Source organism: Schistocerca cancellata, chromosome 8 (assembly GCF_023864275.1).
Source record: "Schistocerca cancellata isolate TAMUIC-IGC-003103 chromosome 8, iqSchCanc2.1, whole genome shotgun sequence".
NCBI classification, from domain to species: domain Eukaryota; kingdom Metazoa; phylum Arthropoda; class Insecta; order Orthoptera; family Acrididae; genus Schistocerca; species Schistocerca cancellata.
In genome coordinates this window covers 612,846,529-612,859,723 of record NC_064633.1, presented here as the reverse complement: position 1 = coordinate 612,859,723, position 13,195 = coordinate 612,846,529, and the positions used below count along the sequence as shown (strand labels likewise).

The 13,195-nt window shown below is 43.1% G+C and overlaps 1 protein-coding gene across 1 annotated transcript in view; it reads right to left on the bottom strand.

Moving 5' to 3' along the window:
• Nucleotides 1-13,195, bottom strand: part of LOC126095774 (nonsense-mediated mRNA decay factor SMG5) — a 283,868-nt gene that overhangs the window by 116,161 nt on the left and 154,512 nt on the right. The gene's annotated exons all lie outside the window — the stretch shown is intronic.

The window sequence follows — 13,195 nt, the reverse complement described above, 5'->3', positions numbered from 1 at the left end:
GAATTAATCCCTAGCGCCAGGCCTCAAATTAGGATTAGCGGAATAACAAGCTACCTGCCATACGGAAGTAATGGAAGAGATTACGCAGCAGGGGTCACTAAACTGCCGACACTTTCTTGCTATCAAAAAATTATTGCAGTAGAAATTTCCAAGTGGCTGCTATATTGGATCACGAAGGTTTCCGCCAGCACCTCTATCGATTTAATATGGTCCCACCTACCTACTGTAACTGCAGGTCCGAAGAAGACTCTAACCATAATTATTAGGCTGCTTTCCGAAGTGACCAAAAGACCACGAAATTTATGCTGGAAGTGATATCGTCGGGAAACGAACCATCATCCAATGTGAAAAACTTACTAGCGAAAGGTGATATACTCCGATAGAGACACCTATATAACTTCTTAGCAAAGTCACATAAGCTCACCGGACAAAACAATTATCACTATTAAGGAAATCGTTACAAGCATCGTATAGCACCGCGTAATTCCCTCCCTGGATTTGATTTGGAAGTGGGTCCACAAGGTCGTGCAAGTACATCCCATCGATGTTAAGCCACTCGATGAGGATTTGATCGCGTAATTCCACCAAATTACGGGGATGCCGATGTCGGTGTATTACCCGCTATTCCAACATGTCGGAGAGAATTTTCTATGGGTCAAGTCAGGTGATTTTGCAGGCCAAGAGGGTGGTGGTACGGTGTTCAGAAAACCAGTCACATATTTTTCCAGTCCGACGAACTCTGCTGTTGTCGTCTTTATGTGCCTGTGTGTGCAGTGGCCTCTTGAGAAGTGACCGACTCCAAATGTTCATTGCATGCAGTGAAATGAAATGTCGTGTAGCTATGGCCTCCCGTCAGGTATACCGGTCGCCTGGTGCAAGTCATTCGAGTTGACGCCACTTCGGCGACTTGCGCGTCGATGAGGATGAAGACAACTCAACACTCAGACCGTGAGCGGAGAAAATGTCCGACCCAGCTGGGAACCGAACCCGGGCCCCTTAGTATGGCATTCTGTGGCGCTGACCACTCAGCTATCGAGGCGGACATTGCATGCAGTTCCCGTCGCAATGTTCTACTGCTAATAGGTTGAGATGGTCCTTCATTCACTGGCTGCAGCAGTTCCTGTCGCGTTTGAAAGTGATTTTGATTCCCAAGACGTGAAACGCATCTCCGGTCCCTCTCAGTCAGGATCTTTTTCCGACCATAATTCTGTGACGTCATGTTATGTGGCCACGTGCGTTTCACCACTGCTTGTTGACACGTTGGCAGTCCGCCGCGAAAAACCAACAAATCCAGCAACTTCACACACCCTATGGCTATGGGCACGGCCAAACACGATTGCCCTTTTTCGCCACTGTGTGAGGTCATTTCATTTATCCATGTCTTCGTAAAATGCCCGCTTGAAAGATAAATGTCTCACTGATCACTACTGCCTTATACTCACGTAGAGGCAGTGCGCTTAAATGACTTAATCGCTGCGCCATCTGTAAAGGCTTAACGATTATCTGTGCGTGCACATCGAGTGACAAATTTTTTTCTCCCGTGAGTTTACACAGAAAAAAACATTACGATTACGTGTCAAAATAATCATATAAAACTATGACGCTTAAGGCAGTAAATAATTTGTGTGTTGCGGGATGTACTATAACACGGGAAGTTTCTCCAGAGGCTCACTGCATCTTTACTTGGCTACAACACGTAGATTATGTCCGGAGCCAAACTTATTTTTAAGAACCTTTCTTTACTGGATTAACAAATGGTTATATCAGTGCAAAAATAAGTAGTATAGCCACCTTACAATGACACTGTCTTCAAGTACACGCCATTCGAATCAGTTTGATAACCACCGGCTTTTTGTTTGTGATGAAGTTCTCTATGCCAGTCTACCATGTGCAGATCCCTTCATATCTGTATTAATACTGCAGACTACATACACAGGAACCCACTTACTGCACTCTAGCCCCCCCCCCCCCCCAAAGTTTCCCACAGTTATGAAACTAAAGATTCCTTGATCTCTCGGGAGCTGTCCTATCAACAGATGCCTTATTTTAATCAGGTTGTGCCACACACTACTTGTCTCCCCATTAGATTCAGTAATTCGTTAATTATTCGATTCGATGTTCTTCTGTAGCACCAAATTTCAAAATCTTGTATTATCTTGTTGTTTCAACTATTTTTCGTCCAAGTTTCATTTCCGTACGGGCTACAAACCAGTCAAATACCTTCAGAAAAAGGTAGCAAAACTCATCTAGTAATTCTAGATACCCATTTCCTAATCTAATTCCCTCAGCATCGTCTGACTTGACTCCACAGTATTGTATTCCCCTTATTTTACTTTTGCTGGTGGTCATCGTATAACATTTTCAAGACCCGATCCATCCCGTTCAATTGATTCTTCACATCCTTTGCCACGAGTCACAGAATTACAATGTCGTCGGCAAACCTCCAAGTTTTTATATTTTCTTCCTGAACTTTAGTTCCCTCTCCAAATTCCTCCTGGTTTCCTTCACAGACAGCTCAATGTACAGACTGAATATCATCGGAGATACGCTACAATCTTGACTAACTGCCTTCTGAACAACTGCTTCCACTCATAACACATATATTAGAAAACATCTCCATTTTTAGTCTATAATACGACGGAGTATTCCCAAAAGAAATTCTTGCCAGTCATTACGGAAAGAAATAAAAATGTTACAAGAAATATTCGAGAAAAATAATTTTTTACTTCAGCTGGGAATAAAACAGAACTACTAACATATTTAGGCTGAAAAACATCATTCTCAAAGTTTATAGATGCATATGATACATAATTTAATGTGATACATGATTTACTATGGAAACGTAAAAGTACACAGAGATAAAAACCCGTGTAACGTCAAATGTCGTCGCTGATGCATTTGCGTTTTATTTGACCTCGTAGAAACTTAATTTTGGTAAGATCTGAAACGTCATTATTGTATCGTGCCACCTGTGAACGCAATTTATTTGCGAGAGAATCCGTGCGCGCGAGCGCGCGCGCGTGTACTTGCATACCATCGCTAGGATTTTTTTTTTTCCCGGCAGCTCCTCTTAACAGGACCAAGAATATTCGCTATCTCCCGACTTTTTACATATAAACGTGACTGGCTCAAAACCCGTAGTTTCCAACAACATGCGTGATACCGTACGTTCAATTACGGATCCGGCAACCAATTTAAAGATCTTGTGCAACGGAAGCAAGGGAAATATTTTCAATATTCTCGAAGAAATCCATGTCATAAACTCCCTACGGTTACACCCAAACCAAACGCTGAATGATCAGCTGGATCTGAGACGGCTTATGCCCTCCTTTCCGAATAGCCCCTTCACAATGGCAACTGCAGTATCACATACTCACTGAATTTCGACTTTTTTTTTCCTCATTCACCTAGTTTTGCAATACATTGTTGTATTTTAGTTGTTTTCCTAATTTACCTTCAATCGCAAACATTAATCTAGTTTTTCTTGGGATCGAAAGCCAATTTTAATAACTTATATTTCAATCAGTTTTAAGTTTTAATTAATGGGATTTGTACAAAAGCTAAAACACTAAACACATTACTCAAAATTTTCGCACTGTTTTATAAGTGCTAGTAACGTTACGAACGACAAGCAGTACCCGTTGTTACTGCATAATTTATCTTCGGCATTGCCCTTGAGATGCCTATTTTTGTGACTGCCGCTACATACAATATCGGAAGCTCCCTGAAATTACTGGCGGAGGACATCATTCCACACAGAAATAGTAATGAAGAGACTAGCATCTGTCCCCCAATGGAAGCAGGCCTACGACTGACTGAAATAATCCTGAGGTGTAACTGTAAGTATGTAAGCGTTCGCTTACAGGAGTATCGTCCGTCCGACCGACCGACCGATTGTTGAAAACTTGTTCTAAAAATTTTGCGAATCGTGTAAATGACGCGGGGCGTGGGTACCAGGCCGATATTCAACTAGTCAGATGTGGGAAACGGCCTAAAAGCCACATCCATGCTAGTTGGCAGACAGGCCTTCGTCGTAAAACCACCGGGCGGATTCGGTCCGGAGCCGGCTCGACTCTCCGAATCTCTGAAACTGCGTCCTGACATGTGTGGCTATCCAGGTGGGTCGACTGCGCGTAATGAAATCGTATCATATTATATGCTGAATAGAATGGCTTAGCATCTTTTCCATAGCATCCTAGTGAGATTTAACCACTGTCGCTACAGAGCTGTTGGGTTACCAGACATTTTAAGCAGGTTTCGCAGTATCACCAATACTTTTTATAGACCCATAGAACGATGAGTGTCACCGAACGCTGATCTATCTCACAACAATCCAGAATTCATAACTTTTTTTCTAATGAAAATGTATTCTATGTGCTCTTTTTACCTCGACAATACAGTGTCATAATGGCTGCGTAAAATATACATGTCAAGATGTGCGAACATAAATGGCAAACTGATAACTATACTGCAGAATGCCGATACGTAAAAGCGCCTACATCATGGTTATCAATATATTTGGCCGTTGCATTTTCGTCCAAATGCATCAGCTTTGACACGCTAGGTATACACCGGGAGTATTTTTCGGGCGGTATTCTATTTACGAAGCCGTCCTGAAAAGTAATGCTTACGAATTTTTTACTTGAAAACTCTTCAGGCTTTTTTAAATAAAACAAACATTACTAACATTATACATCTTCATTCTTATGTGTACATATTTATTTCTGAACGTAGTCACCCTCACGGCAGACACATTTCTCCCAACGAGAAATGTACAGGTTGTTGATATCGTCAGTGTAGAATGTCTGACTTTATTGACGGAGCCTCAACCTCACCTCTACTTGCACCGCTTCATCACTATCACAGTGAAGTCTTCGAAGACATTCTTTAAGTCTTGCAAAAAAATGCAGATATGGTGGGGCCACGTCGGGACTGTATGAAAGTTGCTCGATGACAGTGAACCGAAAGCATCGGGTTGCTGTGAATTTGGCAGCGCGTGGTCCAGTACTGACGTGCAGACGGGTGTTCCATGAGCGGCCGCACTCTCCTTCGGATTCGAAACTAGATTACAGCATGCTGTTTCTTACGCACCGACATCGTTATGTTACACACTACAATTCGGAGTCCTATCGTGGCAGAGGGCTGCAAACGTAGACATGAACAATAAAGATGTAGAATGTTAGTAACGTTTGATATTATTTAAAAAGCTATTTAAAAAGAGTTTTCATATAAAAAGTCCGTGTATTAGAGAATATTTTTGATTTGTTTGCCTTCGCATCATTTGATCCACGTGAGGACACTTTGCGATATTCTGGGCCCATAATAAACGTTTAAATAGACATAGTGTGTTGATAATGACAGAAATGTTCGTGACGATCACCTTCCGTGAACAGAAGGGGAGTGGTAAGTGTGTTAGGAGTTGTGTTGGCACTCTACACCACTCATCACGACGTCTGTGTATGTACAGAGTGTTTCAAAATGAATATACCGGTTTTACGGCTCTGTACCGTTTATTACATTCAATTCACAATTATAAATAATACATCAAATGAAAGAGCAACCCAAACAGTTTTGTTCAATGTGAGCACCATTCATCACACATCAAATCGATAGCTGAGTTGTTCCCAAACCTTGATCAGTGTGTTTGGAGTAATTGTTGTAACTTCCTCGATCCTGTTTCTTGAGTCGGGTAGATCACACGACAGCTGGGGCACATACACGTAATCCGTAATGAAACCCCAAAGGTAAACATCGTATGGCCTCAGATCGGGTGAACGTAGAGAGCACGGGGAGCAAGCTCTGCCTTCCGGCCTCTCACGGCCAATCCAGTGATCAGGCACAACGTCGTTTAACCGATCGTATACTGAATTGCGCCAGTAAGGCGGCGCACCATTTTGCTGCCGAATAAAGTTCTGTGTTTCAGGTTCTTCCAACTGAGGAAACAGCCACAGTTCTAACACATCAAGTTAAGAAACACTAGTTATAGTTGCTTCACCCAAAAAGAAAGACCCGTAAACTTACCGCCCGGATATGGCACGAAAAGCATTCAGTTTAGGGGAGTACTGCACCATCTACTGGATTTGCAGACAACCAGACCGCACATTATCTGCGTTCACATTTCCACTTAGATGAAATATCAATTGATCTCTGGAGACGTCACTATCCATAAGATATTCATCGTCGTGCAGTGACATTTCGTCTGGAAAGTTGGCACATAGATTGTAGTCCGTACGCTTTAGAGCTTGTAACAACCGCAAACGATAAGAACGTGATGTAAGGATGCAGTCTCACGGCGGAACACTGAATAAAAAGTTTTCGGGTTTCCAGTAGCATCAAGTGATTAAAATTACACGAGCTTTCTGCCAACGCCGTTGGGCCACTGCCAAGTGGTATGACAGCCAGCGAGCTGCTTGGTGCGCCCTTCGATTACTGAGACCAGTTAAAGACGCAGCAGGTCTGAGAACTCCTGGGATCTACAAGACACCTCGCCACTGTGGCCACTCTTACGACGGACAAACAGTACGCTCTGTGCGACAATGCACGCTATCTGGCGAAATCTGTTTAGTTGAGCAAGCTTCAGAAAACGGACGCCTGATAAAATTTGACGAAACCTTTGTCATGGCTCGCACTAACCTCGTGTAGGATTTCGGAATAAAAAAAGCCACCGAAATAAAAATCACTGACAACACACTATTTTGGAGACGGCGGCCTGCACTTCGGCGCAGCCTGGAATCCGGCGATCGCGAAGTTGACCTGGGCACATCGAACGCTGGGTCAACGTGCGGCCATGTATGGCGATGCCGCGAGCACCAGTGAGGTGACAGCCGGCAGCTAGTGTATGAGGACATACCATCAGCCCGCTGGCAGTCATACCACTTCGAGAAGGGTGCTTGGCCCAAAGCTCGTGTAATTTTAATCACTTCCCGCGGCTGCAAACCCGAGAACTTTTCATTCGATAAGGACGTGGTTGTCAGTGTCTGCTTAAAAGTCCCCACACAACCGTCACTGGAATTGCTACTTCACTACTAGGCTTCCGAACTGATTTCTTGGGGCTACGCGTGCAAGACTCTCACTCATTAAAAGCGTTCTTCAGTCGTTCTCGGTCGTTCCACCCACTTCCATCTGCACACAAGTATAAAAACGCAACTGTTTTGAGTTTCACTTTTATTTGATGTATTATTTATAGCCGTAAGCTGCTATAATGCCTTAAGACACGTATATTCATTTTGAAACACCCTGTATACAGTCCTACTATAGAGTGGCTGCTTCAATAACAGAACAGAAACATTCGTGTCTTGCAAAGAATAACTGGCGCGGTCAATAAAACAGCGGACAGGCGAAAAATATACGGCAATGTCGGAACACGGCCTCCAGTGCGCGCTAACCGTCGTTAAAACCCATTTACGGACGCAGAGCTTTCTCTCATTTTATTTCGGCAAAACGGGGAGAGGGGAGGGAGGACAGAAACAATAATTCCCAAATTCATCACTGAAAGAACAGCCGCTGGTAGCGCTGCAGAGTAAGCAGGAGGGAACAAAAAAAAAAAGATACACAGACACACACAACACGTTTTAAAATAAGCATATATTCTCCGGGTCGGGCGAAAATAAAATAATAAATTGAAAACGTAAACATAAGCCCCGCAAACGGCCGCAATGCGTTTGTCGAAGAGAGAGGTGAAAAAGGGCGGGGGGGGGGGGGGGGGGGGCCCGCAGGCACACACGCGACGTACGGGCGGTGGAATGGAGTGTGACTCTGTGTGTGTGGGAAGCAATACAAACAAGTGCAATATTAAAATAAAAGCGGCGTGTCGCGGTGCGAGAGTAGGCTGAGCGGCCCGGGGGCGCTGGAGGCAGCGGCGGCGGCAGCAGACGCCCAGGAGGGGAGCTAGAGGCAGAGGCGGAGGCGGCGGTGTATAAACATGTGCTCGCCCGGTCGCTCGCTGCCTGGCGGGGCGTCTGGTCGATACAAATGCGAGAGTGTTTGCCCAAGCCCGGCAGCCAGAAAAAAATCCATACAGCGGCGGCGGCAGCGGTGGCGGTAGGGGGACTGCAGAGGCTGCGGGGGAGGCGGGAGGGGGGCGGCGGCGGAACCGCGAACCGAGTACGGACGAGGTGGCGGAGGAGGAAGCGGGGAAACGGGACGAGTGGCGGATGGGGTGGGGTGGGGGGACGGCTGCTGCGCTCCGCTCGGCTCGGCTCGGCGGTCTCGCCCGCGGCGCGCTCGTCTTAATCCGCTCTCGCCCAGACAGCGGGGTGAGGCGCCCGCGCAGCCAGCGCCGCCGCGCGCCACTCTGGCGAACTACTCGACAGCCGGCGGCGACGCGTCGCGTGTAAACAAGCGGCCCGGCAGGCGCGGAGCCCTCCCTTCGCCACCTCACCCCTCTCCCCCTTCCAGCCGCTGAGCTAATTAGCTGCTTATTGTCGCCGCCGCAGCACATCGACTCCAGCCGGGGCAGGGCGGCCTGGCGCACCGGAAAGAGCAAAGCCGGCGCCGCCTCGACACCCGGGGCGACACGTTTCGCACCCACTGCGAGCCTGCTCTCCCCTCTACCCTGCGCCCCTCTCGGTGCTGCTGCCGCGGCATTCTGTCATTATTTTCATACTGGTTGGGGAACTTGCTTATTGAGAAATCCCGTGCACGTGGCGTCCATTATTCTCAATACACTGCGTTAATCGAAATAGAACCGAATCAAAATCGAACAATCGATTTAATACGTCATTGTTGCGAAATACTAACACGAATGCTTTACAGAGGAATGGAAAAGTCGACATCGGGGAAGATCAATTTGGATTCCAAAGACATATAGCAACATGAGAGGCAATACTGACCCTAAGACTTATCTTAGAAGATAGGTTAAAGGAAGGCAAACTTACATCTAAAGAATATGTCCAAAGAAATGTAGCAGCATGACAGGCAATACTGACCCTAAGACTTATCTTAGAAGATAGGTTAAAGAAAGGCAAACAAGTATTTGTAGACTTAGTGAAAGCTTTCATTGAAGTCAAGGGGCATGAAAGGTAAGTAGTGTTTGAGAAGGAAGTCAGACAGTGTCGTAGCCTATCCCTGATGTTATTCAATTTGTACACTGAGAAAGCAGTAAAGGAAACCAAACAACCATTTAGATTTGGAATTAAAATCCAGGAAGAAGAAATACAAACTTTGAGGTTTCCCGATGACATTGTAATTCTGGCAGAGACAGCAAAGGACTTGGAAGAGAGTTGAATGGAATGGACATTGTCTTGAAAGGAGGATATAAGATGAACATCAACAAAAGCAAAACAAGCATAATAGACTAGTCGAATTAAATGAGGTCATGCTAACGGAATTAGATTACAAAATGAGACAAAGTAGTAGACGAGTATTGCTATTTGGGCAGCAAAATAACTGATGATGGCCAAAGTACAGACGATATAAAATGTAGCCTGGTAATGGCAAGAAAAGTGTCTCTGAAGAAGAAAAATTTGTTACCACTGAATATAGATTTAAGTATTATGAAGACTTTTCTGTAAGTATTCGTCTGGAGTGCAGCCATGTATGGAAACACGGACAATGAACAGTTAAGACAAGAATAGAATAGAAGCTTTCAAAATGTGGTGCTACAGAAGAATGCTGAAGATTATATGGGTAGATCACATAACTAACGAGGAGGTACTGGAAAGAATTGGGGAGACAGGAAATTTGTGGCACAGCTTGACCAAAAGAAGGGGTCGGTTGATAGGATACATTCTGAGAGACATCAGGCAATCACCAATTTAGTATTGGAGGGTAAAAATTGTAGAGGGAGACGAAGAGATGAATACAGTAAACAGGTTCAGAAGGATGTAGGTTGCAGTAGTTATTCGGAGAGAAGACACTCGCACAGAATAGAGTAGCATGGAGAGCGGCATCAAACCAGTCTGAGGACCACAACAACAACAACCAAAATCGGAAGTTTCACTGAATACTAACTAGCATATCGACAGATATGTTGGTGACAGCTTGTCGAATGTTGCTCTTTATGTGAGCCAGGACCCTAGGACCCCTGTAATCAAGCAATTTTAGGCAGGCACATAAAGAATAGTCACACAGGGCTAAATCAGGCAACCGTGCTGGCCTGTGGACAATCCCTCTCAAGACGATGAGGCATCCTAGGAAGAGTTGCCGCTCACTGGCGCACACACACAGTGCGTGCAGTTGCACCGTCCTGCCACAACTGTTCATCCCTCATATCCCTCTCATTGAGTGTTGACTGGCAAAACTTTTCAATCATTTGCACATAAGTCACCGAAACTGAAAATTCATTTTTTTCAAAAAACCATGGGTCAATTATTCCAGCTCGCTACAGTGCACACCAAAGAGTTACATGTTGTAAATGTAGTGGATGCTGATGAAACTGTCTGGGGGTATCAGGACTTCAACAGTGAATGGTCTGTTTATTTACAGAACCTGAAAGATGGAAGTCAGTCTCATCACTGAAGAATGGAAGTGTGTCACGAGACACGCTGAGAAGTGCCTCTCGCATGCATTTCCCTCAGCAACAAAAATGCTTGAATTAGGTTCCTGCACCACAGCCAATTTCTAGGAAGGAATGTTTACTTTTTCATGAAGGATTCACCTAATAGAGAGCAAGCAATCCAACAGCAGCTGCATGTTTGTTGTTTGTGGGCAGAAAGCCTTACAAAGTCAATGTTTTGGGGTGCTGCTGCTGTTTGTAGATCTTAACCCACCACAGCTCCAGTACATAATACTGAAATGGGTATGGAATGCATGTTGCTTGGCAATGATTCAGCAAATATTAGATATGTTTGCCCTGACAGCGAATGTACTCTCACTTTTGTCCACTCCATGATGCTAACTAAAGGAATCAGAGCTACAACTTTTATGCCCTACCCTCTCAAATGTGTGTGTGCTTTAATTCATTTCTTCAGATTCCGTCATTATTGTAGGTAAAGATGAAACTTAAATGTCTTGAGGAAAAATTAATTATATGACATATATAAGTGTTCTCAGTGATGGGTGCAGTGATGAGAATCTGTAACAGCTGCAAATATACTCATTTTGTGAAGTAGGACATATTCTTGGTCCTATTAAGGTGAGCTGTTGGAACAAGAACGCTGCCAACAACATACACACTGCCATGCATGGAGTATGTTGTATGTAAATTATGTTCATTGGTGACAACACAATAATAACTACTCAGATGGTACCAACATTAATTTGATAATTTCTGTAACAAATTCTTAAAAGGAAGTTTCCGCAAGGTCCCACAGAATGCAAATTCTTGAGACAACATTTTTTGTTACACGGGTGAAACAGTTTTACACCTCTTATGGTATTTCAGTACCTTGGATTACTTTTATGTTTTCCCAATAAAATATGTATCTCATGCTTCTGTAAATTTTGAGAATGTTTATAATTTTGTTTTTATTTCTAGCTTTTTAAAAAGCTTGATGTAAAGTAAATTTCCTGCAAATTTCTTGTTATTATTTTCTCAGTAAAGACTACTAACAATTTTCTTTTGTGAAACACTCCATCATATTCTAAATTAAAAATAGGTGTGTCTAATATTTTCTTAAGAATTTTTACTGACATCTGAAATTATCACTAACTGACAATGCTGCATGTAAGTGAGATGACCACCCTAGTTCAGTGATGACAAATGCAATGCAACTTCTGGCACATACTTCATATTTATATGTCAAAATGCCATTCCAGTAATGTTGATTTGCTTTCATCATAGTTACCCCAAATTGATGGAGGCTACATTAACCAAAGTTTAAGCACTTTTCTCCTCTCCAACCTAGCAAATTAATCAAATACCTAAGCTATGATGATTAATATTCTGCCCAAATATAATTACAGTTAATATAAACATAAACCTAGAGTTTTTCAATATTAATACAAAATCAGATCAATTCTGATGTTCTATCCTTTTGTGCTTGTTTGATTATGTATATTACACTCACTATAGCTGCCAGCTAGCAATGTTGTACATTCAAGCAGTGATTACTTTTTATCTTTAACAGTGTGCTTCCTCATTTGCAGTCTTATCCTGATACAGTGAGCTGTATTATCATAGACTTATCATCAGTACATTCTAAAAACAAGTCAAGACTTCTCATGGTTTATGACCTTGCAGATCTGACTCCATATTTTGTCGTCAGTAAATACATTACCGAGCTGTTCTCTTACAATTATCTTCAGGCCCAACTGTTATAATGGCTTTCATGACTTCCTTCAACAATGATATGCTAAACTTCTCATAGTTGGGATTCAGAGTCATGCAGAATTTTTAACTTCTCACAGTTGGGATTCAGAGCCATGTAGAATTTCTTAAAGGACCTCATATTTGCCATTGACTGCAGAGATTGCTTCTTTCACAATTGTAATTTTGGCCCTGAGACCATTATCAAATGATGCTGCAAAAGATTTTGCTTGAACACATGTTAAACTTTAAAATTGTCCAACATGTATACATGTCATCATCAGCATTTTCACACTGCCTCATTCCACATTGAAACAGTGCATAAAAACATCAGTTCATTGCAATCTGTGTTAAGTGTGTTAACATTAGTAATAGTTCATGCAATTTACACCATTTCACTATGTAGAGAGCTTCTCACTCATTCAATGAAGCTGTGTTTTTACGATCGAAATTGCAACTGTGAAATAAAGTATCTCTACAGTCAACAGTGAACTTGACATCCCTTAAAAGTGGTGTACATCATGCCTGTGCCAGCCAAAAGGCAACTAATCTCTCTCTTGCTTCTGTTGACCAATTCATAAACTGAGAACGGTGTAAAAGGAAGCCTCCTGAAAATTCAGATACAAATCAATAAGTGGTCAGAATTAATTTACCTTCATCCTTTATCACACCCAAGAGCACAATCATGCCTTCCTGCAGATCAGCAGCATCGTGATGACACCAGAAACTGGATATATGAATGATGCGAAAGCTACACCACATTCACTTATCTTTAGCCCATGGAATCGGTGATAATGCCAAACCACACTTACATAACAGGTGATTAGGGAAAATTGTAATGATGATCAATAATACAGTACTTGTAGGTAGAAAAAGAAAACTGCGTGCATGGTGATGGGAGTACCGATGTACTTTGCTGTGTGTTGAGAATGAATAAGACTGAGCTATTTAGATATTCAAGGCAAATGGAAAATGCAACAATAAGTATAATCTTTCAAAAATGTGTTA